Source organism: Balaenoptera ricei, chromosome X, assembly GCF_028023285.1.
Source record: "Balaenoptera ricei isolate mBalRic1 chromosome X, mBalRic1.hap2, whole genome shotgun sequence".
Taxonomy (NCBI): Eukaryota; Metazoa; Chordata; class Mammalia; order Artiodactyla; family Balaenopteridae; genus Balaenoptera; species Balaenoptera ricei.
In genome coordinates, this window is record NC_082660.1 from 43,054,877 (window position 1) to 43,078,658 (window position 23,782).

A 23,782-nucleotide genomic window follows, 5' to 3' on the forward strand; every position below is an offset into this window, starting at 1 on the left:
GTCTGAACCAAAATTCTAAAACACCAAGGAGGAGGGGGTGAAGTGGGTTGAGGATATAGAACAGGAGTAGGAGTAATTTTTTCATCCTACTTTTCCCCTGGTGATTATTAAAACAAAATTCTGTAATATTTCACAATAAAATGTTTTTGAAAAAATAATCCGTTTGGGCCAGCTTCTGCCTTGGGATGTAGGGAGCTGGAAGTAGTGTTGCTCTTACCCTTACAATTAGCCAAACTAAGTTAAAATTCATGACTTTTATTGAGCCCATCAGAGGAGTATTTTACTCAAGTATTTGTTGAGAGGAGTATTTGTTCAAGTATTTTGCTTTAATTTAAATTTGGTAGTTTTCTTGCTGTGGTGTTTTGAGAGTTTTGTTTTTTGTTTTGTTTTGTTTTGTTTGGCTGCACTGTGCAGCATGTGGGATCTTAGTTCCCCGACCAGGGATTGAACCCACACCCCCTGCATTGGAAGCACGGAGGCTTAACCACTGGACTGCCGGGGAAGTCCGAGAGTTTTTTCGTTTTTTTTTTAATATTCTGAATAAAAATCCTTTGTTGGTTATGTGATTTATCAGTAAATATTTTCTCTACATCTGTGGCTTGGTTTTTTATTCTCTTAATGGTGTCATTCACCAAGCAAGATTTTAATTTTGATGAAGTCCAATTTATCATTTTTTAAAAGGACTCATGTCTAAGAACTCTTATATTAACCCTAATCATGAAGATTTTCTCCTATGTTTTCTTCTAAAAGTTTTCTAGTTATATGTTTTACATTTAGATATGTGCCTCTATCAAGTTAATCTTTGTACATGATGTGAAGTTTAGGTGGAGATCTGTTTTTTACATATGAATGTCTAATTGTTCCCACACCGTTCGTTCAAAAGACTATCCTTCCTCCTTTAAATTGCTTTTGCACCTGTTTCAAAAATCAGTTGCCTATATTTATGTAGGTCAGTATCTTAACTCTCTCTTTTGTTCCATTGTTCTGTTTTTATCACTTCATCAATACCACTGTCTTGATTACTGTAGCTTTATATTATGCCTTAAAATCAGTGTGTTTCTCCAACTTTATTCTTCTTTTTAAAATTTGTTTTAGCTATTCTAGATCTTTTGCTGTTCTTTATAAATTTTAGACTCATCTTGTCTATATTTACAAAAAATCCTACTGGCATTTTTGTTTGAATTAGGTTAAATCTAATGATGAATCTGATGACTTTGGGGAGAAATGACATCTTTAATATGCTGAATCTTCCACCACATGAATATAGTATATTTCTCCATTTCTTTAGATTTTCTTTGATTTTTTCATGGAAGCATCTATGTTTTGTAGTGTTCAGCATAGAGATCCTGTACATGTTTTGTTAGATATATACCTGAATGTTTCATTTCTTTGGAGCTGTTGTAAATGATATATTTTTTTAAAGATTCAGTTTCTAGTTGTTTATTGCCACCATATAGAAATATGATTGATTTTTGTATTGACCTTATATCCTGCTTCCTTGCTAAGCTGTTAGTTATAGGACTTAAAAAAATAGATTCCTCTGATATATTCTAAGCAAACAATCATGCTGTTTAGGAGTAGGGATACTTTCATTTCTTTCTTTCAATCTGTATACCTTTTATATATTTTTTGTCCCTTTTTGCACAGGCTAAGACTTCTAGTATGATGTTTAATAGAAGTGATGGGAGAGCACAGCTTTTTCTTATTTCACCTTTAAGTTCTTTATCAAGTTGAGGAAGTTCCCTTCTATTCCTAGTATGCTGAGAGTTTCTATTATGAATGCATTTTGAATTTTGACAAATGGTTTTGTCTTCATCAACTGATATTATCATTTGGTTTTTCTTTTTTAGACTTAATATGTTGATTACATTGATTGATTTTCAAATATTGAACCTGCTTTTCATTCCTGGGAGAAACCCCACTTGGTTGTAGGGTTTTATATATTGCTGTAAGATTTGCTAATATTTTGTTGAGGGTATTTGCTTTTATATTCATGAGGGATATTGGTCTATAGTTTTCTTTTTCGTATTATGTTTGTCTGGGTTTGGTGTCAGGGCTTCATAAAATGAGTTGGGAAAGATTCTATCCTCTCTTATTTTCTGGACGAGATCTTGCAGAATTGGTGTTATCTTTTCTTTTTTTTATTTTTATTTTTTTACTTTATATTTAATAATTTATTCAATACTCATATCAATCCTATAAGTACAGTACTATTATTTTCCCCTTTTGAACCAATAATGAAACATTCTGAAGCACAGAAATGTTAACAGTTTCCCAAGAGCACAGAACTGGTAAGTGGCTGAGCAGAGATTAAAATTCAGGAAGTCTGACTGTAGTCCCTGTGCCATAACCCCTTGCCTATAAAATGGTGTTATCTTTTCTTTAAATGTTTGTTGGAATTTGCCAGTGAAACCATCTGGGCCTGGGCATTTCTTTTAAAAAAGACTTTTAGCTGTGAATTTAATTTCCTTAATAGATGGGTCATTATTCAGGTTACCTGTTTCATCTTCAATGAGTTTTAGTAGTTTGTGGTTTTCGAGCAGTCTGTCCATTTCATTTAAGTTGTCTAACTTATGTGTGTAGAGTTATTCATGGTAGTATCCCCTTATTATCTTTTTATGTCTGCGGGGTCTATAGTGATAATCTCCTCTTTCATTCCTCATATTGGTAATTTGCTCTTTTTTTTCCTTCTCAGTTTTGCTAGAGGTTTATCAATTTTATTGATCTTTTCAAAGGACCAGCTTTTGTTTTCATTTATTTTTCTCTGTTGTTTTTCTGTTTTCAGCTTCATTGATTTCTGCTTTATCTTATTTCCTTTTTCTGCTTGCTTTGGGTTTATTTTGCTCTTTTTCTAGGTTCCTAAGGGGGAAGCGTAGATTACAGTTGACCCTTGAACAGCAGGGGTATGAACTGTGCAGGACCACTTATATGTGGATTATTTTCAATAGTAAATACTACAGTACTACACTATCCACATGGTTGGTTGAATCCACAGATGTTAAACTGCCAATACAGAGGAACTGAGGTTATGGAGGAACCACGGATAGGGAGGGCTGACAATAAGTTAGATATGGATTTTTGACTGTGCAGAGGTTTGGCACCCCTGACCCCTGATTGTTCAAGGGTCACCTGTATTTATATGAGAGATTTTTTTCCCTAAAATATCATTTACTGCTATGAGTTTCCCTCTAAGCCCACAAATTGAGTTATGTTGTATTTTCATTTTTCTTTAATTAAAAATATTTTCTAATTTCCCTTAAAAGTTTATCTTTGATTAATGGGTTATTTAGATATATGATATCCAATAGCCAAGTGTTTGGAGCTTTTCCTCTTATCTCTCTGTTGTCGATTTCTATTTTATTTCCTTTATGGTCAAGGAACATATTCTATATGATTTCAGCTCTTTTATATTTGAGGTTTGTTTTGTGACCCAGGAGGTGATCTATCTTGTTGAAAGAATATATATTCTGCAATTGTTGGATAGAGTGTTCTGTACATATAAGCTAATTCCACTTGGTTGATAACAGTGTTCAGTTCTTACATATTCTTGCTGATTTTCTGTCTGCTAGTTCTATATATTAATTAGAGAGGAATGTTGAAGTCTCCAACTGTAATTGTGGATTTTTCTACTTCTAATTTTAGATCTGACAGTTTTTGCTTCACATATTTTGAAGCACTGTTGTTACGTGTTTACACATTTAGGATTGTTAAGTCTTTGGGGTGAATTAAATAACCCTTTTAGCATTATGACATGTCTCTTTATATCCCACTTTATCCTTTCTTTTTAGTTTAATAGACATTTATTCTATTATTATGTATAGTTGAACAAGCTCTACACAAGAAATTATATGGTTTAAGATTTTTTTTTTTGAGTGAGAAGAAATTTGGGTCTCAAAACGTTTTTCAAGCCTGCTACATGTTTTCTGGAAATCATTAAGTGGACCTTTCAAGACCCTTGAAGAAAATACGAGAAAAATTGGTTCAAGAAAACCAGCAATTAGATTTCAGAATTAACCTACCTGTTAAGATAGCAAACCAAGAATTGGAAAGGATTGGGGCAATTCCTCTTCCATAGTTCCTATACACTCAAATCCACCCTGGGAAACAGAAGCCTAGTCTATGGGAAGACATGATGCAAGCAGAATGTGGTGGTATGCCCAGCCACAACTGGTGGCCTGGCAAGTTTGTGGAATGGTGAGGCTCTTGAGGGTAGTTTGAGCAGGGATGAGAAAAATAACTGTAGACAACACATAAAATTGAAAACCAATTGAACTTGTATTGACACCAACTACATGACTTTTCTCAGTATCCTTATGGGAATGGATAAAGTGGCTTGACCCAAAATAACACTGATTAGACTTAGCAGTGTTACTTTTAAATAAAACCAACCCTGCTTTCCCCTCTATGGTGGCTTAGAGAGTTCATAATGGTCACAAACTAATATTACAGATAAAACATTTAAAATTTTGATCCAAGCTTTTTCTATCCTCCCACACTTGAAAGGTATCTGATGGACACCAATTTCCCAATCCTAGAATTACTAGCTTACAAACCTTAGGGCTAATTAACTCCCTTCTCATTTGCCTAATGTTCAATTTCCATCAGTTTCAGTATACACCAGTGTAAATACCATGACTATTTTGCATGAAGTTCAGTGTTCTACAGATCCCAGTCCTGGGATTAAACCAGTAGCTCCCATCTTTTATGTGAACATCAGTGGTACCATGGAGGCCAAGGCAGTTTAATTTAGGTTAACCAGGATGTTTTCATTTGTAAGAAAACCCTCTTGCAACAGGTTTATTCAATTCTCTTAAAAATGGTGACACTTCTTTACTTTTTGCCTTTCGGAAGCAGCTGTTACATAAATGGAATAGTAGATTAAGTCTAAAAATGTGGGCCCTAGTCAACTTTCATTGTTCTTCTGCATATGATCATGATAAAGGATCAGGACTTCCTTCACATTTCCAAGGAAAATCCAATTTAAAAAGTTTGTCCTTGCCAAACTCCATAAAACAGCCACTTTAGAGTAAACCAGCAGAGCATTGCATCACCCCAGTAAAGCTGTAGGTTTCATCACATGCATCAACAAATCTACATGGCTAGTTTCTGCACTCCTCTTTTCCAGAATTTATTTTACACCTATTGTACCAAACAGCATTTTAAACACGGACATATCAACTCCCTAATAAAGCAAAAACAAAGGCATTTCCCTTATTAGAAACAAGATACACCATCACTTAAAGTCTTCACACATTATTGCACTTTAATTTTCATAATTTGACAATGCATTCAATGAAATAATCTGGAGACAACTAGTTTTAACAGACAAATTAAAAAACACCTTTAAGCGGACATGAATGTCCTAAGTTGTTTATTAGGTAAGAATTTTACAAGCATTGCTTATATTAGCGGTAATGGGGGAGCTGGAGAGTATTGCGCCTTCTCCAAGCTGCACGACGAGAACCACCAATAGTGTGGTGGGACTTGTGGCCCTTTCCAAGGCCGCGGCTCTTTCTGCCTGCAGATGTCAGCCCCCACATCTCCCTGTGCTTGTGGACTGGTTTGGTGATCCACTGGGTGACAGGGTTTCTTCTGATAGCATTATGAAATGGATCAATGATGATAACCTCAAACAATTTGTAAGTAGAATCTTCACCAACCCAGTAAGAATTCAGGACCCTTAGGGCCCCACAGTGACGTCCAGTTCACTTCTTGGCAACAGAATGAAGGCTTCGAGCAAACTTGAGCTGGTTGACACCATGATGGAGAGGCTTGCTGTAGGTGGCACCCTTAGGAACTGGGCATTTGCGGGCACCACAGCACACACGAATCCGATATATGACATAACCTTGCTTGGCCTTGTAGCCCAGCCTGTGTACCTTGTCAGGCTGGGTGGGGCAAGGGGCCCTCTGCAGTGCAGAGAGCTGGCGGTACTGCCAGCAGTGCACCCTGAGCAGAAAGCAAATTATGTGGGACTGCTTCTTCCTCCATAGCTCCTGGATGTACTAGCAAGTGCCCATCTCGGCTCACCTGATGGCTGCCGCCAGATTGAAAGGCCCACTTTATCCTTGTAATTTTCTTTGCTCTGAATTCTTTCTTTTGATCAGCATTTGCATCATATCTTTTTTCATCTTTTACTTTTCATCTACCTATATCATTATATTTTAAATGATTTTCTTATAGCCTTTGTGGTAGGATCATGTTTTTTAAATCTGTTCTGACAGTCTCTGTCTTTTAATTGTATGTTTAGACCATTCCACTTAATGTAGTTATTGATATGCTTGGTTTAAACCTACCATTTTATTATTTCTTTTCTTTGTGTTATACCTCTGTTATTATTTCCTCTCTTTTCCACTTTCCTGCCTTTTGGGTTATTTGAACATTTTTTAGTGCTCCATTTTAATTAATCTACTGTGATTTTTGAGTTTATCTCTTTGCATATCTTTTTTGGTTACTCTAGGGATTATAATATACATATTTAGCCTTGCACAGTCTACTTAGAATCAATACTTTACCACTTCAAGAGTAATGCAGAAACCTTACACCCTGTAGGTCCCTTTACCCTCTCCCCTTTATGTTATAGTTGTCTTATATGTTACATCTACACATACTGAAAATCCCTTCACACATTCTTAATTGTTTTTGCTATCAGCTGCCAAACATATTTTAAGTAATTCAAGAGAAGAACAATCTGTTATATCTACCCAAATTTTACAATTTATATTGCTGTTCCTTCATTCCTAATGTGCTAAATTTCTTTCTGCTATAATTTCCCAACTGGCTGAAGAACTTCCTCTAGCAGTTCTTTTAGAGCAGATTGCTGGCTATAAATTGTCATTCCTGAAAGATATTTTTGCTGGATATAGAATTATGTGTTGACAGTTCGTTTTTCCCCACACTTCAAACATGTTGTGCCATTTCCTTATGACCTCCATGGTTTCTGATAAAAGAAATCCACTGTAATTCGAATTGCTATACCCCTATAAGGTAATGTATTTTTCCTCTGGCTGCTTTCAAGATTTTTTTCTTTGTATTATGTTCAGCAGTTTGATTTGGATATGTCTGGAAACGGGTTTCTTTGGGTTTATTCTGTTTGGGGTTTTTCACTGCTCAGGCTATTCAAAGTCTCATAAGTAGGCTCTGGATCCAGAAGAGATTGGAATAATAATGACAAAAAACTTCTTTTGAAAGTATCTTTGCTTTGTAGGGACCTGCACACAGTAGAAATAGAAATATTTTCTGTATATCCCAGACAGAATTTTTTTTTATAAACATCTTTATTGGAGTAGAATTGCTTTACAATGGTGTGTTAGTTTCTGCTTTATAACAAAGTGAATCAGTTATACATATACATATGTTCCCATATCTCTTCCCTCTTGCATCTCCCTCCCTCCCACCCTCCCTATCCCACCCCTCTAGGTGGTCACAAAGCACCGAGCTGATCTCCCTGTGCTATGCGGCTGCTTCCCACTAGCTATCTATTTTACATTTGGTAGTGTATATATGTCTATGCACTCTCTCACCCTGTCACATCTTACCCCTCCCCCTCCGCATATCCTCAAGTCCATTCTCTAGTAGGTCTGTGTCTTTATTCCCGTCTTGCCACTAGGTACTTCATGACCTTTATTTTCCCTTAGATTCCATATATATGTGTTAGCATATGGTATTTGTTTTTCTCTTTCTGACTTACTTCACTCTGTATGACAGACTCTAACTCCATCCACCTCACTACAAATACCTCCATTTCATTTCTTTTTATGGCTGATAATATTCCATTGTATATATGTGCCACATCTTCTTTATCCATTCATCTGATGATGGACACTTAGGTTGCTTCCATGTCCTGGCTATTGTAAATAGAGCTGCAATGAACATTTTGGTACATGACTCTTTTTGAGTTATGGTTTTCTCAGGGTATATGCCTAGTAGTGGGATTGCTGGGTCGTATGGTAGTTCTATTTGTAGTTTTTTAAGGAACCTCCATACTGTTCTCCATAGTGGCTGTATGAATTTACATTCCCACCAACAGTGCAAGAGGGTTCCCTTTTCTCCAAACCCTCTCCAGCATTTATTGTTTGTAGATTTTTTGATGATGGCCATTCTGACCGGTGTGAGATGATATCTCATTGTAGCTTTGATTTGCATTTCTCTAATGATTAATGATGTTGTGGTGAAAAACTGAAACCATTTCCACTAAGATCCACTAGATTTCCACTAAGAATGGTTCAGCATTCTTTAATGTGTCTGTTGGCAATCTGTATATCTTCTTTGGAGAAATGTCTATTTAGGTCTTCTGCCCATTTTTGGATTGGGTTCTTTGTTTTTTTGTTATTGAGCTGCATGAGCTGCTTGTAAATCTTGGAGATTAATCCTTTGTCAGTTGCTTCATTTGCAAATATTTTCTCCCATTCTGAGGGTTGTCTTTTCGTCTTGTTTATGGTTTCCTTTGCTGTGCAAAAGCTTTTAAGTTTCATTAGGTCCCATTTGTTTATTTGTGTTTTTATTTCCATTTCTCTAGGAGCTGGGTCAGAAAGGATCTTGCTGTGATTTGTGTCACAGAGTGTTCTGCCTATGTTTTCCTCTAAGAGTTTGATAGTGTCTGGCCTTACACTTAAGTCTTTAATCCATTTTGAGTTTATTTTTTTGTGTGGTGTCAGGGAGTGTTCTAATTTCATACTTTTACATGTACCTGTCCAATTTTCCCAGCACCACTTATTGAAGAGGCTGTCTTTTCTCCACTGTATACGCTTGCCTCCTTTATCAAAGGTAAGGTGACCATATGTGCGTGGGTTTATCTCTGGGCTTTCTATCCTGTTCCATGGATCTATATTTCTGTTTTTGTGCCAGTACCAAACTGTCTTGATTACTGTAGCTTTGTAGTATAGTCTGAAGTCAGGGAGCCTGATTCCTCCAGCTCCATTTTTCATTCTCAAGATTGCTTTGGCTATTCGGGGTCTTTTGTGTTTCCATACAAATTCTGAAATTTCTTGTTCTAGTTCTGTGAAAAATGCTAGTGGTAATTTGATAGAGATTGCATTGAATCTGTAGATTGCTTTGGGTAGTACAGAATTTTCACAATGTTGATTCTTCCAATCCAAGAACATGGTATATCTCTCCATCTTTTTGTATCATCTTTAATTTCTTTCATCAGTGTCTTATAATTTTCTGCATACAGGTCTTTTGTCTCCTTAGGTAGGTTTATTCCTAGATATTTTATTCTTTTTGTTGCAATGGTAAACGGGAGTGTTTTCTTAATTTCACTTTCAGATTTTTCATCATTAGTGTATAGAAATGCAAGAGATTTCTGTGCATTAATTTTGTATCCTTCTACTTTACCAAATTCATTGATTAGCTCTAGTAGTTTTCTGGTAGCATCTTTAGGATTCTCTATGCATAGTATCATGTCATCTGCAAACAGTGACAGCTTTACTTCTTCTTTTCCGATTTGGATTCCTTTTGTTTCTTTTTCTTCTCTGATTGCTGTGGCTAACACTTCCAAAACTATGTTGAATAATAGTGGTGAGAGTGGGCAACCTTGTCTTGTTCCTGATCTTAGTGGAAATGGTTTCAGTTTTTCACCATTGAGGACAATGTTGGCTGTGGGTTTGTCATATATGGCCTTTATTATGTTGAGGAAAGTTCCCTCTATGCCTACTTTCTGCAGGGCTTTTATCATAAATGGGTGTTGAATTTTGTCAAAAGCTTTCTCTGCATCTATTGAGATGATCATATGGTTTTTCTCCTTCAATTTGTTAATATGATGTATCACATTGATTGATTTGCGTATATTGAAGAATCCTTGCATTCCTGGAATAAACCCCACTTGATCATGGTGTATGATCCTTTTAATGTGCTGTTGGATTCTGTTTGCTAGTATTTTGTTGAGGATTTTTGCATCTCTGTTCATCAGTGATATTGGCCTGTAGTTTTCTTTCTTTGTGACATCTTTGTCTGGTTTTGGTATCAGGGTGATGGTGGCCTCGTAGAATGAGTTTGGGAGTGTTCCTCCCTCTGCAATATTTTGGAAGAGTTTGAGAAGGATAGGTGTTAGCGCTTCTCTAAATGTTTGATAGAATTCACCTGTGAAGCCATCTGGTCCTGGGCTTTTGTTTGTTGGAAGGTTTTTAATCACAGTTTCAATTTCAGTGCTTGTGATTGGTCTGTTCATATTTTCTATTTCTTCCTGGTTCAGTCTCGGCAGGTTGTGCATTTCTAAGAATCTGTCCATTTCTTCCAGGTTGTCCATTTTATTGGCATAGAGTTGCTTGTAGTAATCTCTCATGATCGTTTGTATTTCTGCAGTGTCAGTGGTTACTTCTCCTTTTTCATTTCTAATTCTATTGATTTGAGTCTTCTCCCTTTTTCTCTTGATGAGTCTGGCTAATGGTTTATCAATTTTGTTTATCTTCTCAAAGAACCAGCTTTTAGTTTTATTGATCTTTGCTATTGTCTCCTTCATTTCTTTTTCATTTATTTCTGATCTGATCTTTATGATTCCTTTCCTTCTGCTAGCTTTGGGGTTTTTTTGTTCTTCTTTCTCTAATTGCTTCAGGTGCAAGGTTAGGTTGTTTATTCGAGATGTTTCCTGTTTTTTGAGGTAGGCTTGTATTGCTATAAACTTCCCTCTTAGAACTGCTTTTGCTGCATCCCATAGGTTTTGGGTCGTCGTATCTCCATTGTCATTTGTTTCTAGGTATTTTTTGATTTCCCCTTTGATTTCTTCAGTGATCACTTCGTTATTAAGTAGCGTATTGTGTAGCCTCCATGTGTTTGTATTTTTTACCGATCTTTTCCTGTAATTGGTATCTAGTCTCATAGCATTGTGGTCGGAAAAGGTACTTGATACGATTTCAATTTTCTTAAATTTACCAAGGCTTGATTTGTGACCCAAGATATGATCTATCCTGGAGAATGTTCCATGAGCACTTGAGAAAAATGTGTATTCTGTTGTTTTTGGGTGGAATGTCCTATAAATATCAATTAAGTCCATCTTGTTTAATGTATCATTTAAAGCTTGTGTTTCCTTATTTATTTTCATTTTGGATGATCTGTCCATTGGTGAAAGTGGGGTGTTAAAGTCCCCTACTATGATTGTGTTACTGTCGATTTCCCCTTTTATGGCTGTTAGTATTTGCCTTATGTATTGAGGTGCTCCTATGTTGGGTGCATAAATATTTACAATTGTTATACCTTCCTCTTGGATCGATCCCTTGATCATTATATAGTGTCCTTCTTTGTCTCTTGTAATAGTCTTTATTTTAAAGTCTATTTTGTCTGATATGAGAATTGCTACTCCAGCTTTCTTTTGATTTCCATTTGCATGGAATATCTTTTTCCATCCCCTCACTTTCAGTCTGTATGTGTCTCTAGGTCTGAAGTGGGTCTCTTGTAGACAGCATATATATGGGTCTTGTTTTTGTATCCATTCAGCCAGTCTGTGTCTTTTGGTGGGAGCATTTAATCCATTTACATTTAAGGTAATTATCAATATGTATGTTCCTATTCCCATTTTCTTAAATGTTTTGGGTTTGTTATTGTAGTTGTTTTCCTTCTCTTGTGTTTCTTGCCTAGAGAAGTTCCTTTAGCATTTGTTGTAAAGCTGGTTTGGTGGTGCTGAACTCTCTCAGCTCTTGGTTGTCTGTAGAGGTTTTAATTTCTCCATCAAATCTGAATGAGATCCTTGCTGGGTAGAGTAATCTTGGTTGTAGGTTTTTCTCCTTCATCACTTTAAGTATATCCTGCCACTCCCTTCTGGCTTGCAGAGTTTCTGCTGAAAGATCAGCTGTTAACCTTATGGGGATTCCCTTGTGTGTTATTTGTTGTTTTTCCCTTGCTGCTTTTAATATGTTTTCTTTATATTTAATTTTTGATAGTTTGATTAATATGTGTCTTGGCGTGTTTCTCCTTGGATTTATCCTGTATGGGACTCTCTGTGCTTCCAGGACTTGATTAACTATTTCCTTTCCCATATTAGGGAAGTTTTCAACTATAATCTCTTCAAATATTTTCTCAGTCCCTTTCTTTTTCTCTTCTTCTTCTGGGACCCCTATAATTCGAATGTTGGTGCGTTTAATGTTGTCCCAGAGGTCTCTGAGACTGTCCTCGGTTCTTTTCATTCTTTTTTCTTTATTCTGCTCTGCAGTAGTTATTTCCACCATTTTATCTTCCAGGTCACTTATCCGTTCTTCTGCCTCAGTTATTCTGCTATTGATCCCGTCTAGAGTATTTTTAATTTCATTTATTGTGTTTTTCATCGTTGCTTGGTTCCTCTTTAGTTCTTCTACGTCCTTGTTAAATGTTTCTTGCATTTTGTCTATTCTGTTTCCAAGATTTTGGATAATCCTTACTATCATTATTGTGAATTCTTTTTCAGGTAGACTACCTATTTCCTCTTCATTTGTTAGGTCTGGTGTGTTTTGACCCTGCTCCTTCACCTGCTGTGTGTTTTTCTGTCTTCTCATTTTGCTTATCTTACTGTGTTTGGGGTCTCCTTTTCACAGGCTGCAGGTTCGTAGTTCCTGTTGTTTTTGGTATCTGTCCCCAGTGGCTAAGGTTGGTTCAGTGGGTTGTGTAGGCTTCCTGATGGAGGGGACTAGTGCCTGTGTTCTGGTGGATGAGGTTGGATCTTGTCTTTCTGGTGGGCACGTCCACGTCTGGTGCTGTGTTTTGGGGTGTCTGTGGCCTTATTATGATTTTAGGCAGCCTCTCTGCTAATGGATGGGGCTGTGTTCCTGTCTTGCTAGTTGTTTGGCATAGGGTGTCCAGCACTGTAGCTTGCTGGTCGTTGAGTGAAGCTGGGTCTTGATGTTGAGATGGAGATCTCTGAGAGATTTTTGCCATGTGGTATTACGTGGAGCTGGGAGGTCTCTTGTGGACCAGTGTCCTGAAGTTGGCTCTCCCACCTCAGAGGCACAGCCCTGATGCCTGGGTGGAGCACCAAGAGCCTTTCATCCACACGATGTCTTGCCAGGTGTTCAAGTTGCCCTGGGCCTGCGGAGCCAAGTGAAGTACCACAGTTCAAGCTTTGAAAAGGCAGCGTTGTCAGGGCATTGGGTATCAGGTCCTGGTTAGAGGCAACTCCCACGACATCTCAGACAGCTCAGACAGCTCACTGGCACAAGGTGGCCATCCCTGGTTTCACGTCAACATAATCTCAGGCACAAACCTCCTTGTTTTTCCATTTTGTCTTTAAGTTACTTGCTGGAACAACCGGCCGGTGGTCCCCAGGACTGTCGCGGCTTCGGCCGCCAGGGCCCCTCCAGAGCCGGCAGCCTTAGTGAGGCCGCCCTCCCCTCGGGCTCCAGGGCACTTCAGTGACGGCGGAGGGAAGAGACCCCGAGCCGGGAGTTCCAGCTCTGCGGAAATGCGGGCTCCGTTCTGGGCGAGGAGGTGGGGCCGCCTCCCAGACAGAATTTAACATCAGTAAATTATAGTTGTAACTCCTGCTCCCTTTCAGTGATGTGGAAGATTGTTGCAAATGGACTAGAATGGAGAGAATTGAACTCCAGAGAGAATGAGTGAGTTTTGTAGTTTTACACACCTAGTAAGTTGCAGGTCTGTAAGTTAGTGTTCAAGTTCTGTTTACACTGCTATAATATGTTCCTATGCACTTATAGAATTTGTCCCTCCTCCTAAACTGAAACTTCAGCATAAGTTTATGATGAGATGCTCGTTTGAAATGTCTACTTTTTTTAAAAATCAGGGAAAGTCTGAAATTTTAAATTCCTTCAGGGAGGCATCAAGTCTTGGTTCGAGCAGGGATTGGTACACTATAGCCTGCCTGCTAAATCTGTCTCACTACCTGTTTTTGTGCAGCCTATAAACTAGAAATGGATTTTTCTGTTTTTAAATGGTTGGAAAAATCAAAAGAAGAATAATATTTGATGACATGTGAAAATTGTATGAAATTAAAATTTCAGTGTCTGTAAGTGAAGTTTTTTAAATATTTATTTACTTATTTATTTATTTGGCTGCGTCGGGTCTTAGTTGAGGCACGTGGGATCTTTCATTGTGGCACATGGGCTCTTCATTGAGGCACGCGGGCTCTTCGTTGCAGCGCACGGGCTCTAGACCACACGGGCTCAGCTGCTGTGGCACGGGGGCTTAGTTGCCCCACAGCATGTGGGATCTTAGTTCTGTGGCCAGGGATCAAACCCTAGTCCCTTGCATTGGAAGGCAGATTCTTAACCACTGGACCATCAGGGAAGTCCCTATAAGTGAAGTTTTATTGGAACACAGCCATGTCCATTTATTTACATAAATAAATGTCAGTGGTTTCTCTTATGCTGTAATGGCAGAGTTGAGTAGTTAAGACAGAGGCTGAATGGCCTGCAAAGCAAAAAATATATACTGTCTAGCCCTTTACAGAAAACGTTTGCTAACTCCTTGTTTAGAATAATGTCCAGTGAATTGAGTTAGGATGTCACTGATCTGAACTGTGTGAAAAGGGTAGCTAGAATTCAAACTTTGCTCTTTGAATAAGTGTCTTAGGTGTAAGAAAAGTAGAAGATAAGAATTATTAACTGATTACAGTACTAGTCTATTGACATGTATTAAATGTTTTCAGTTCTGCAGCAATATTCTGTTCTTTTAAAATTAGCCCTTCAGGAAATCCTGCTATTTGCAACAACATGGACAAACTGGGAGGGCATTATGCTCAGTGAAATAAGCCAGACAGAGAAAGACAAATACTGCATGGTATCACTTATATGTGGAATCAAAAAAAAAAAAAAAGGTCAAACTCATAGAAACAGAGAGTAGAATGGTGGTTGCTAGGGGCGAAGAGGCAGGAGAAATGGGGAGAGGTTGGTAAAAGGGTACAAACTTTAAGTTATAAGATGAATAAGTTCTGGGAATGTAATGTACAGCATGGTCACTATAATTATCAATACTGTATTTTATACTTGAAAGTTGCTAAGAGAGTAGATCTTAAATGTTCTCACCACAAAAAGGAAAAAAGGTAACTCTGTGAAGTGATGGATGTGTAAACTTGGTGGGAATCCTTTCACAATATATAGGTATATCAAATCAAATCATCACATTGTACACTTTAAATATATTATAATTTTATTTGTTCATTATACCTCAATAAAGCTGAGGGGAAAATTAAATAAATAAAGGGCAAAACATAAAATAAAATTAGTCTTTCAGATCAGGAGAAATTGATTAGAAGAAAAGCCAGAACTGTTTCTACCTGGTTGAAGAAGATTGTCAGTTGGAGGCACTTGAGGCCCAAGTGTGAGGGGCTTAGGGAGGTTTTCTTGGCTGGACGAGATAAAGGTCATTATTTAAACTTTGTTTTCCTGCTTCTCTGTTGGGCTTTTTACAGGTCTAATTACCTAGTTGACTTTCTGTAGGCTTCTTTTGTGAGTCTTTTTCTCTATGACTAGTGAGAGGAAATGGCTGATCACTTTTAAATGAAGAGGAAAGCCCAACTCATACCAGGAACCATTGCCCCTCACCCCTACCGCTATAGGTGGACCTTTCCTCTGGGCTTGTTGACCTACCTTTCCAGCTGGCATCAGAAGTCCATTGAGATGTCTGCGGCCTGTTTCTCCTAACCTCTTCCCTCCATCTCAAGGACCAAATGAGCCACATCTGTACTATGCATGAATTTAAGGATTTTTTTTTAGGCCCAAGTTAACTTCTGTTACACATTGAAATTTAAGCTTCTCAAGTGGGTTGCCTATCATAGAGTTCCTGGCAACAACAAATTTTAAATGCACAATACACATTAATTTTTAGGGTAAAAATATTATTATCTTGATTTGTAAACTTACCTTTTAGGTGACAGGAAAACAAATCTCTCTTTGTGCTATGCCTGCATATGTATTTTCTATACATATGTGTTCTATAATTATATATTCTCTCTTGGATCTATTACTACCATGAAATATAGCTGTTCTGAATGTACTGGGCCACACCATTCTGGCGGTGAAAGCAGGGTCTGGGTAACAGTCCCTCAGACTTTTGCCAGCTCTATTATAGTTCTCCAGCTTCCAGGGAAGTCTTCAAACATACCCAGTTTACCCTGGAGGTACCTGCTGTGTTTTCCTGAATAGGTATTCTAGAGCTCCAAGTGTCGTCTCCCTCCTCTCCTCTTTGCTCTTAGCACCTTCGGTGACCTCTGGGGCAGGGTCCTTGCTGGGCTGCTAGTGCTTTCAGCCCCTGGAGGCTGCTCTCCTGTGTTTGCACAGCCCCCAGTGCTGCAAATACCACTGACATGCCTGACTCTGTCCATGTGGGTGACTCACTCGTACACTTCCCAGTTAAGGGTACTGGTGTCTGTGCTATGGCCCTTGACTCTCTCATCCTCCTGCTGCAGCTGGATCTTCTGGGGCTGTGGGGGCTGCATGTCAGCTTGTTTAGGTTTCTGTGGAAAGCCCATCTCTTACTGGATTCTGAACCAAGTCCTTGAAAGCTGAACTTTTAGATTAACCTGAGTAACACACTTCACACCATTATCTGAATCATTCCTCTCTCATACCTTGGGGTATTGCCACTAGATCAGTTGATGAGCTACCATCTTCTCTTGGGACTCCCTTCTTTACTAGGGAATTCCTTGGTCCCTCAAGAACCTAGATTCCTGGTAAGATAGGCTGCTCCTAGGTACACCTGACAGGTGAGAATCCAACTGGTGTGTTAATCACCTTCTGCTCAAGTTAGGCCCCTCTGTGAGTTTATGTGTATGTATTGATAATATATGCCCTATGGTGCATATCCTTGAGGAGATTTTAAAGCTGTGCAGCTGCTATAGGAAGCCCAGAGCTTAATTTCTGCCTTCACCTAAACTCTTGCACTCATCTGAGATGTTAGCATTAGTTTGGTCTTCTCACTGCCCAAACATTCTGCCGTGTACCACCTTGTGCCCACTTCAGGCCTAAGTGGTTGACCTAACTACCCAATGTTGCTATTTCATAGAAGTTGACTCTCATTCTTCCCAAACCTTCATCTACTTTTTTTTTTTTAATATATAAGCTGTCTTTTTTTTTTTTTAATTAATTAATTGATTTTTATTTTATTTTTGGCTGTGTTAGGTCTTCGTTTCTGTGCGAGGGCTTTCTCCAGTTGCGGCAAGTGGGGGCCACTCTTCATCGCGATGCGCGGGCCTCTCACTATCGTGGCCTCTCCTGTTGCGGAGCACAGGCTCCAGACGCGCAGGCTCAGTAGTTGTGGCTCACGGGCCTAGTTGCTCCGCGGCATGTGGGATCTTCCCAGACCAGGGCTCGAACCCGTGTCCCCTGCATTGGCAGGCAGACTCTCAACCACTGCGCCACCAGGGAAGCCCCCTTCATCTACTTTTGTATCCTATTCCAAGGATTGTTATCCTCCTTCTTCTAGTTTCTTGAGGCAGGAGCTTTGATTACTGGCTTGAGACTCTTCTTTCCTAATGTAAGTATTTAGTACTGTAAATTTCCCTCCCAGCACTGCTTTAAGCTGTGCCCCACACATTTTGATATGTTGTATGTATTTTCATTTTCATTCAGTTCAGTGTACTTTAAAATTTTCCCTTGAGATTTCCTCTTTGGCCCATGGCTTATTTAGAAGTATGTTATTTAGTTTCCAAGTGTTTATAGAGATTTTCCTGTTGTCTTTCTGCTACTGATTTCTGCTTTGATTCCATTGTGGTCAGAGAATGCACTCCATATGACTTCAGTCCTACTAAATTTGTTTAAGCTTGTTTCATGGCCCAAGATATGGTCTGTCTTGGTATATTTTCTGTGGGTGCTTGAAAAAAATGTAATCTGCTGTTGTTGGATGCAGTGTTCTACAGGTGTCAGTTAAATCGTATTGGTTGATTGTGTTTGTTGAGTTCTTCTATCAATATGTCCTTGCTGATTTTCTGTCTACTGGTTCTATCAATTGTTGAGAGAAGAATGTTGAAATCTCCAACTATGACTGTGGATTTATCTATTTCTCCTTTCAGATCAGTTTTTGTTTCACATATTTTGCAGCTCCGTTGTTTTAGTGCATACACATTTAGGATTGCTATGTCTTGGTAGATTGACCCTTCTATCATTATTTAATGTTCTTCTCCATCTGGTGATTATCTTTTTATTGATATTAATATAGCCACCCTGCTTTCTTTTGAGTAATATTTATATTTTATATCCTTCTCCATTTTTTTCCACTTTCAACCCACTTATATCGTTATATTTGAAGTGGGTTGTGGCAGACAACATATAGATGGATCATGTTTTTTAACCCACTCTGCCAGTCTCTCTGTGTCTTTTAATTGGTTTATTTAGACCATTTATTTTTGCTGGTCATTCAGAGAGCAATAAAATGTCTATCCATAGAATATGTTTTCTAGATTCATGTCTGGCTTCTTCATGAGTGACTCTTTAAATACATGATATAATGAAAAGCTCACTAGGTGAAGAGCCAGATGTCTTGGGGAATAGGCCTTCCTTTGCCATACAGCAGTTCTGTGACCTTGGACAAATGATACTACACAGTTCCATCTAAAAATGCTCACTGAGTTTCTGTTGAGCACCAAGTACTGGGTTACGTACTAGAAACACAAAGATAAGACATGACACACTCTTTGCCTTCCCAGAATTTAGAGTCTACTGGGAGACATGTACAAATGATCAGATAGTTACAGGGGATGAATATTATGGTAGAGGTTAGTATGGGCATTTTACCCAGCTTGGTAGTGCGAGGGGAGATTAGGTAAGGCTTCCAAGAGAGGTGATGACTGTGCTGAATTTTAAATGACCAGTAGAGATTGACAAGGTAAAAGGGAGCAGAGGAAGAAAATTTAGAACATTTCTGAGTTTTTGTTTCCTTGTGTTCAAGGAGAGATTGGCAGTCCAATCAAGAAAAAATTCAGCCTCTCACCCCCAGAACACATATTTAATATTGTGTAATCTAGATGTCCTCAGGCCTTGGTATCCTATGGCTCTATTTATACCCAAATTGTATGGTTCTTGGTTCTCTTGGCTCCTGCTGGACTTTCAGGCTCCAGCAAAGTGTTCGTGCTTAGGTCTATAAGTCATCATGGGGTATCTCACATGTCTTCATAAATCAATATCAATTAAAGTCACTCTTCTCCTGTGCAAAGTATTTATACAGTAGATGCTTAGGGTAGGTGGTAGGGAAAGGGGCAAATCATAGGCTTCAAAGGACTATTAAATTTATACTTTATTTGTCACATTTCTAATTCCTGTATTCACCCTAATGGTGTCTTCGTATATAAGTAAATTTTGTAGTATTTGTCTTCCTCTTCCTAAACCAGGTTCATATTTATTAATAAGGATTAAATAGAATTTTCTAAAATAAATTTATTTATTTATTTACTTTTGGCTGTGTTGGGTCTTCGTGGCTGTGCGTGGGCTTTCTCTAGTTACAATGAGTGGGAGCTACTCTTTGTTGCAGTGCGCAGGCTTCTCATTGCAGTGGCTTCTCTTGTTGCGGAGCACGGGCTCTAGGCACGCGGGCTTCAGTAGTTGCGGCACGCGGGCTTCAGTAGTTGTGGCACACGGGCTCAGTAGTTGTAGCTCGTGGGCTCTAGAGCGCAGGCTCTGTAGTTGTGGCGCGTGGGCTTAGTTGCTCCGTGGCATGTGGGATTTTCCCGGACCCAGAATCAAACCCGTGTCCCCTGCATTGGCAGGCGGATTCTTAACCACTGCACCACCAGGGAAGTACCTAAATAAAATTTTTTTGAAGTTCTTTAACCAGCTTAATCATTCTTACTCCCTTTTTGAGAATCCCTTTTCCATTGTCTATCGTTTTTCTGATAATTGGATGAATACATAGTGGTACAGAATACAGGAGCTACTGGGTAACCTCCTCATGGTGTTCACCAGTGGCCATGCCTTTTACAAGAGTGTCTGGCTTGGGAAAACATGGAGAATAATAAAGAGTTGGAAAGCAAGACTTTAGAGTAGCAGGTAAAGGATTATGATTATTGACTCTGCAAAAGAAAAGATTGAGGGTACTCCTTCAGTACTTGGGACATTTTAAACAAAATTTGGTAGCATCCAGTTATGAGTACTAAAAATAATATAAGGACTTTATTGCTATGATGGGTTTAGGAAAAGAAGGAAGTATTTCTAACAACTGTTGAGATGGTTTCCAGGGGGATATAGTAGAATTTCCTAGTTGGGCCTGAGAGAAAAATTTCATAGTCTCCCTTTTAGGGGTTCGGGTAAATGTAGAGGACTTGAGAGGCAGTGGGCAGGATTGGGAAGGGGGCATTCTTACATCATCACCCAGCCTTCCCTTGGAAGTAGCAAGAACTAATGGGAAGGTACGGTTTGGGGAATCAGTCTATGGGTTAAAATCTCAGCTCCCTAATCCCTCACTGAGGCTCTTTTGTATAAATGGATAATATCATGTGATAGGTATGATTACATGAATTAAAGTATGTGAAGCATCTACCACAGCAAAGGGTATACCCTCATGAGTATAGTCCCCCATGCCTTTCTTTATAGTCTGTCCCTAGCTGGGCTCCCCAAACTCACCATTCATCAGTCTCTTATACCACTCTGTAGTCTACATAGTGAATAGTCTAGTCTATTCAGAATTACTTAATTTTTGTCTGTTAGCTTGTTCATTTTATTTTGTTTTAAGCATGTTGTGCCTTTCCATGCTATCATGTGTATTATGCCCTTCACCTTGGAGAATTCACCTTTGTCCAGGGCTGGCCTTCCACTTGGTGGACTCCGAACCCCAATAAGGATGGACCCCTACTTAGGGATTGACTTAAGGTCACCTAGCTCTTGAGATCTGACCTGTATAAACCAAGATGGCAATTTATTGATATATAGTGGAAATTCAACTGATTACATTTTTATATGTAGTCACCTCACACCAGATTGCAAGAGCCAATTGTGCACATCACTGTCAAATTCCATGGCAAGTGACATCATCTTAATAGCTTGAAATTGACCATGGTGAGAGTATCTACATTTCAGAAAACAGTAAACTACAAATCAGAACTTCCCCCCGCCCCCCGAAGAGCCTGTTGTTAAACATTTATCAGCATACCACTGATACTATCTCTCTGTCTCTTTGGGTGAGTTGTGTGGGAAGCCAAACCATCTTCATAAGATTATTACATCATAAATGTGGACTTGGACCTGGGACTTTAGTGATGTGATTCTCATATTTGATGTTATCAGCATGAGACCTCTTCTCAGTCCTTTTCTAGAACTGTGGTGTTTCTGTTCTTCAGCCCCGAGGGGTGGGTACTTGGACATGAGCTCCAACTTCTCTGGGCCATGCTTAGGTGGTAACTTCTGACTGTGTGACGTTCCTTTTTTCCATCCTTTGGACTGATCCAACTTTTATTCTCACAGTCTTTTTCCATCCTAAGTAGAATATAAAATATAATTGTTTGTTTTTACTAAATTTTAGTCATATTTCAATCCTGCTTCCCGGAAATGAAGTCAAACGCACTTTTTTTTGCATCCAGTTCACTCCCAAATTAATTTGTTGGGAATTTTAGGTGTTGATGAGCTTTTGGTCCCCTGTATAGGCAGTATGAGGGTTTGCCCCCATAAGTGTTCAATCACATCCAAATGTGGGTTTTACTAGTCATTTCTCAGAGTAAGCACCTGCATTTTGCAGTTCTGAGTTCTTGAGAGGTCCCATACTGAGAGATCCCATGCTGTTTGGTTGGTCCACATCCTGATAATGTGTCACTTCCAACATGGAGTCTCCACACCCTCTCTGGATAGATTTAGTCACTATCCTTCCATGCTCCTAGGAAATTTGGAGCCTTCTCTTTTTCTGTTACAAAACCTATCACCCTGGGTTCTGGTAATTAGTTTTTCCTCTCCTTATCACTCCACCAGAGCCCTGAGCTCCTCGAAATTACAGGCCTTGCAGTTTTCTGTCCCTGTATCTGCAGTATTGAGCATGGTGTCAGGCCTGTAGTATCTTGCACATAAATTTGGAGTGTGGGTAAATTAATGAATAACATTCTGTGGAATTAAAGGGAATGTGAAAGTTAAGTTAGCCTGTGGGAGTTTTTAATATTAAGCTCCCTAAGTCCAAATTTTACACTGTGAGTTAAGAATCAATTCCTGGACAGCCTTTTTGCCCCCTTTATAATATTTTTCAACTCCAGTAATTGCTAAAGTATGTGAAAGTGCCTTTGGGAAGATTCCCTATACAGGAAGGAGCACGTAAAGGAATGTCACTCTTGGGTCTACAGCTTTGTCCTGGAATTATGTGGGCAAATGAACTAATCCTACTATTTAAAGGATGGTTTCTCCTCTGTGGATAGACAGGGGCTGGCTTCTTTGATGCTGATTCATGAAATTCTGCTTGTTTAAAGTATGCCTGTGTTCTCCCTGCAGTTATTTTGTGGGCTCACTTTACTCACCGCAATTTTGACTTTATGTGTTCCTAGTCACTGCCAATGAAGATTCAGGTTAAGTACCAAGTGTTATAGTTAGGCAGACAAGAATTCAGAGAAAGAGAAGTGTATATGCTAAAGAAGGATAAAGGGGGCACAGGGGGTGGTGTTGGTAGTGAGCAAAGAGAGAAAACCTTAATTATATGTACATATAGCATAAGGGACAGTCTAAAATATAAGTGGAAGTAGAATGTACCTGAAGAAAAAGTGAACAGGTCATAAGTGCACAACTCTATTAATAATCTCAAAGTGAACGCATCCATTTAACCAGTGCCCAGGTCAAGAAAAAGAACATCACCAGCACCTCAGAGGCCCCCTTCCTGTTTCCTGGCAATGACTTACTTACCCCTTCCCTCTACCCTAGAGGTTACCAAGTTACTGCTATCCTGAATTCCATCACTATAGATTAATGCTGTTTTTTCACTTTGCATAGATGGAAAAACTGCATATATCATACAGTTTTTAAAAATCTGTTATATTGTGATGAGCATGTCTCATCTGAACATTCTCACATGTCTTTTGAGGAAAAAATGTGTGCATTTCTGTTGGATATATAACTAAGAGTGAGGTAATAGGGTACGCATATGTTAAGCTTTAGTAGAGGTTGTCAAACAGCTTTCCAAAGCGTTTATACTAATTTACGTTCTTGCCAGCAGTATACAGAAGGTACCATTTGTTCACAACTTTGACAACACTTGTATTGTTAATATTTTGAATTGTAGCCATTCTAATGGATACTAGCGGTATCTCATTGTGGCTTTCTTTCTTTTTTAATTGAGATATAATTTACATACAATAAAATGCAAAGATTTTGTTTTAATTTTTTTTAAACATCTTTATTGAAGTATAATTGCTTTACAATGGTGTGTTAGTTTCTGCTTTATAACAAAGTGAATCAGTTATACATATACATATGTTCCCATATCTCTTCCCTCTTGCATCTCCCTCCCTCCCACCCTCCCTATCCCACCCCTCTAGGTGGTCACAAAGCACCGAGCTGATCTCCCTGTGCTATGCGGCTGCTTCCCACTAGCTATCTATTTTACATTTGGTAGTGTATATATGTCCATGACACTCTCTCACCCTGTCACATCTTACCCCTCCCCCTCCCCATATCCTCAAGTCCACTCTCTAGTAGGTCTGTGTCTTTATTCCCATCTTGCCACTAGGTTCTTCATGACCTTTTTTTTTTTTCCTTAGATTCCATATATATGTGTTAGCATACTGTATTTGTTTTTCTCTTTCTGACTTACTTCACTCTGTATGACAGACTCTAACTCCATCCACCTCATTACAAATACCTCCATTTCATTTCTTTTTATGGCTGAGTAATATTCCATTGTATATATGTGCCACATCTTCTTTATCCATTCATCCGATGATGGACACTTAGGTTGCTTCCATGTCCTGGCT

At 38.7% G+C, this 23,782-nt stretch overlaps 1 protein-coding gene and 1 pseudogene across 4 annotated transcripts in view; one reads left to right on the top strand and one right to left on the bottom strand.

The window, feature by feature from the left end:
- Positions 1-23,782, top strand: part of JADE3 (jade family PHD finger 3) — a 166,692-nt gene that overhangs the window by 28,737 nt on the left and 114,173 nt on the right. The window lies entirely within an intron of this gene.
- LOC132357473 (large ribosomal subunit protein eL15-like) lies at positions 5,406-6,020 on the bottom strand (annotated as a pseudogene).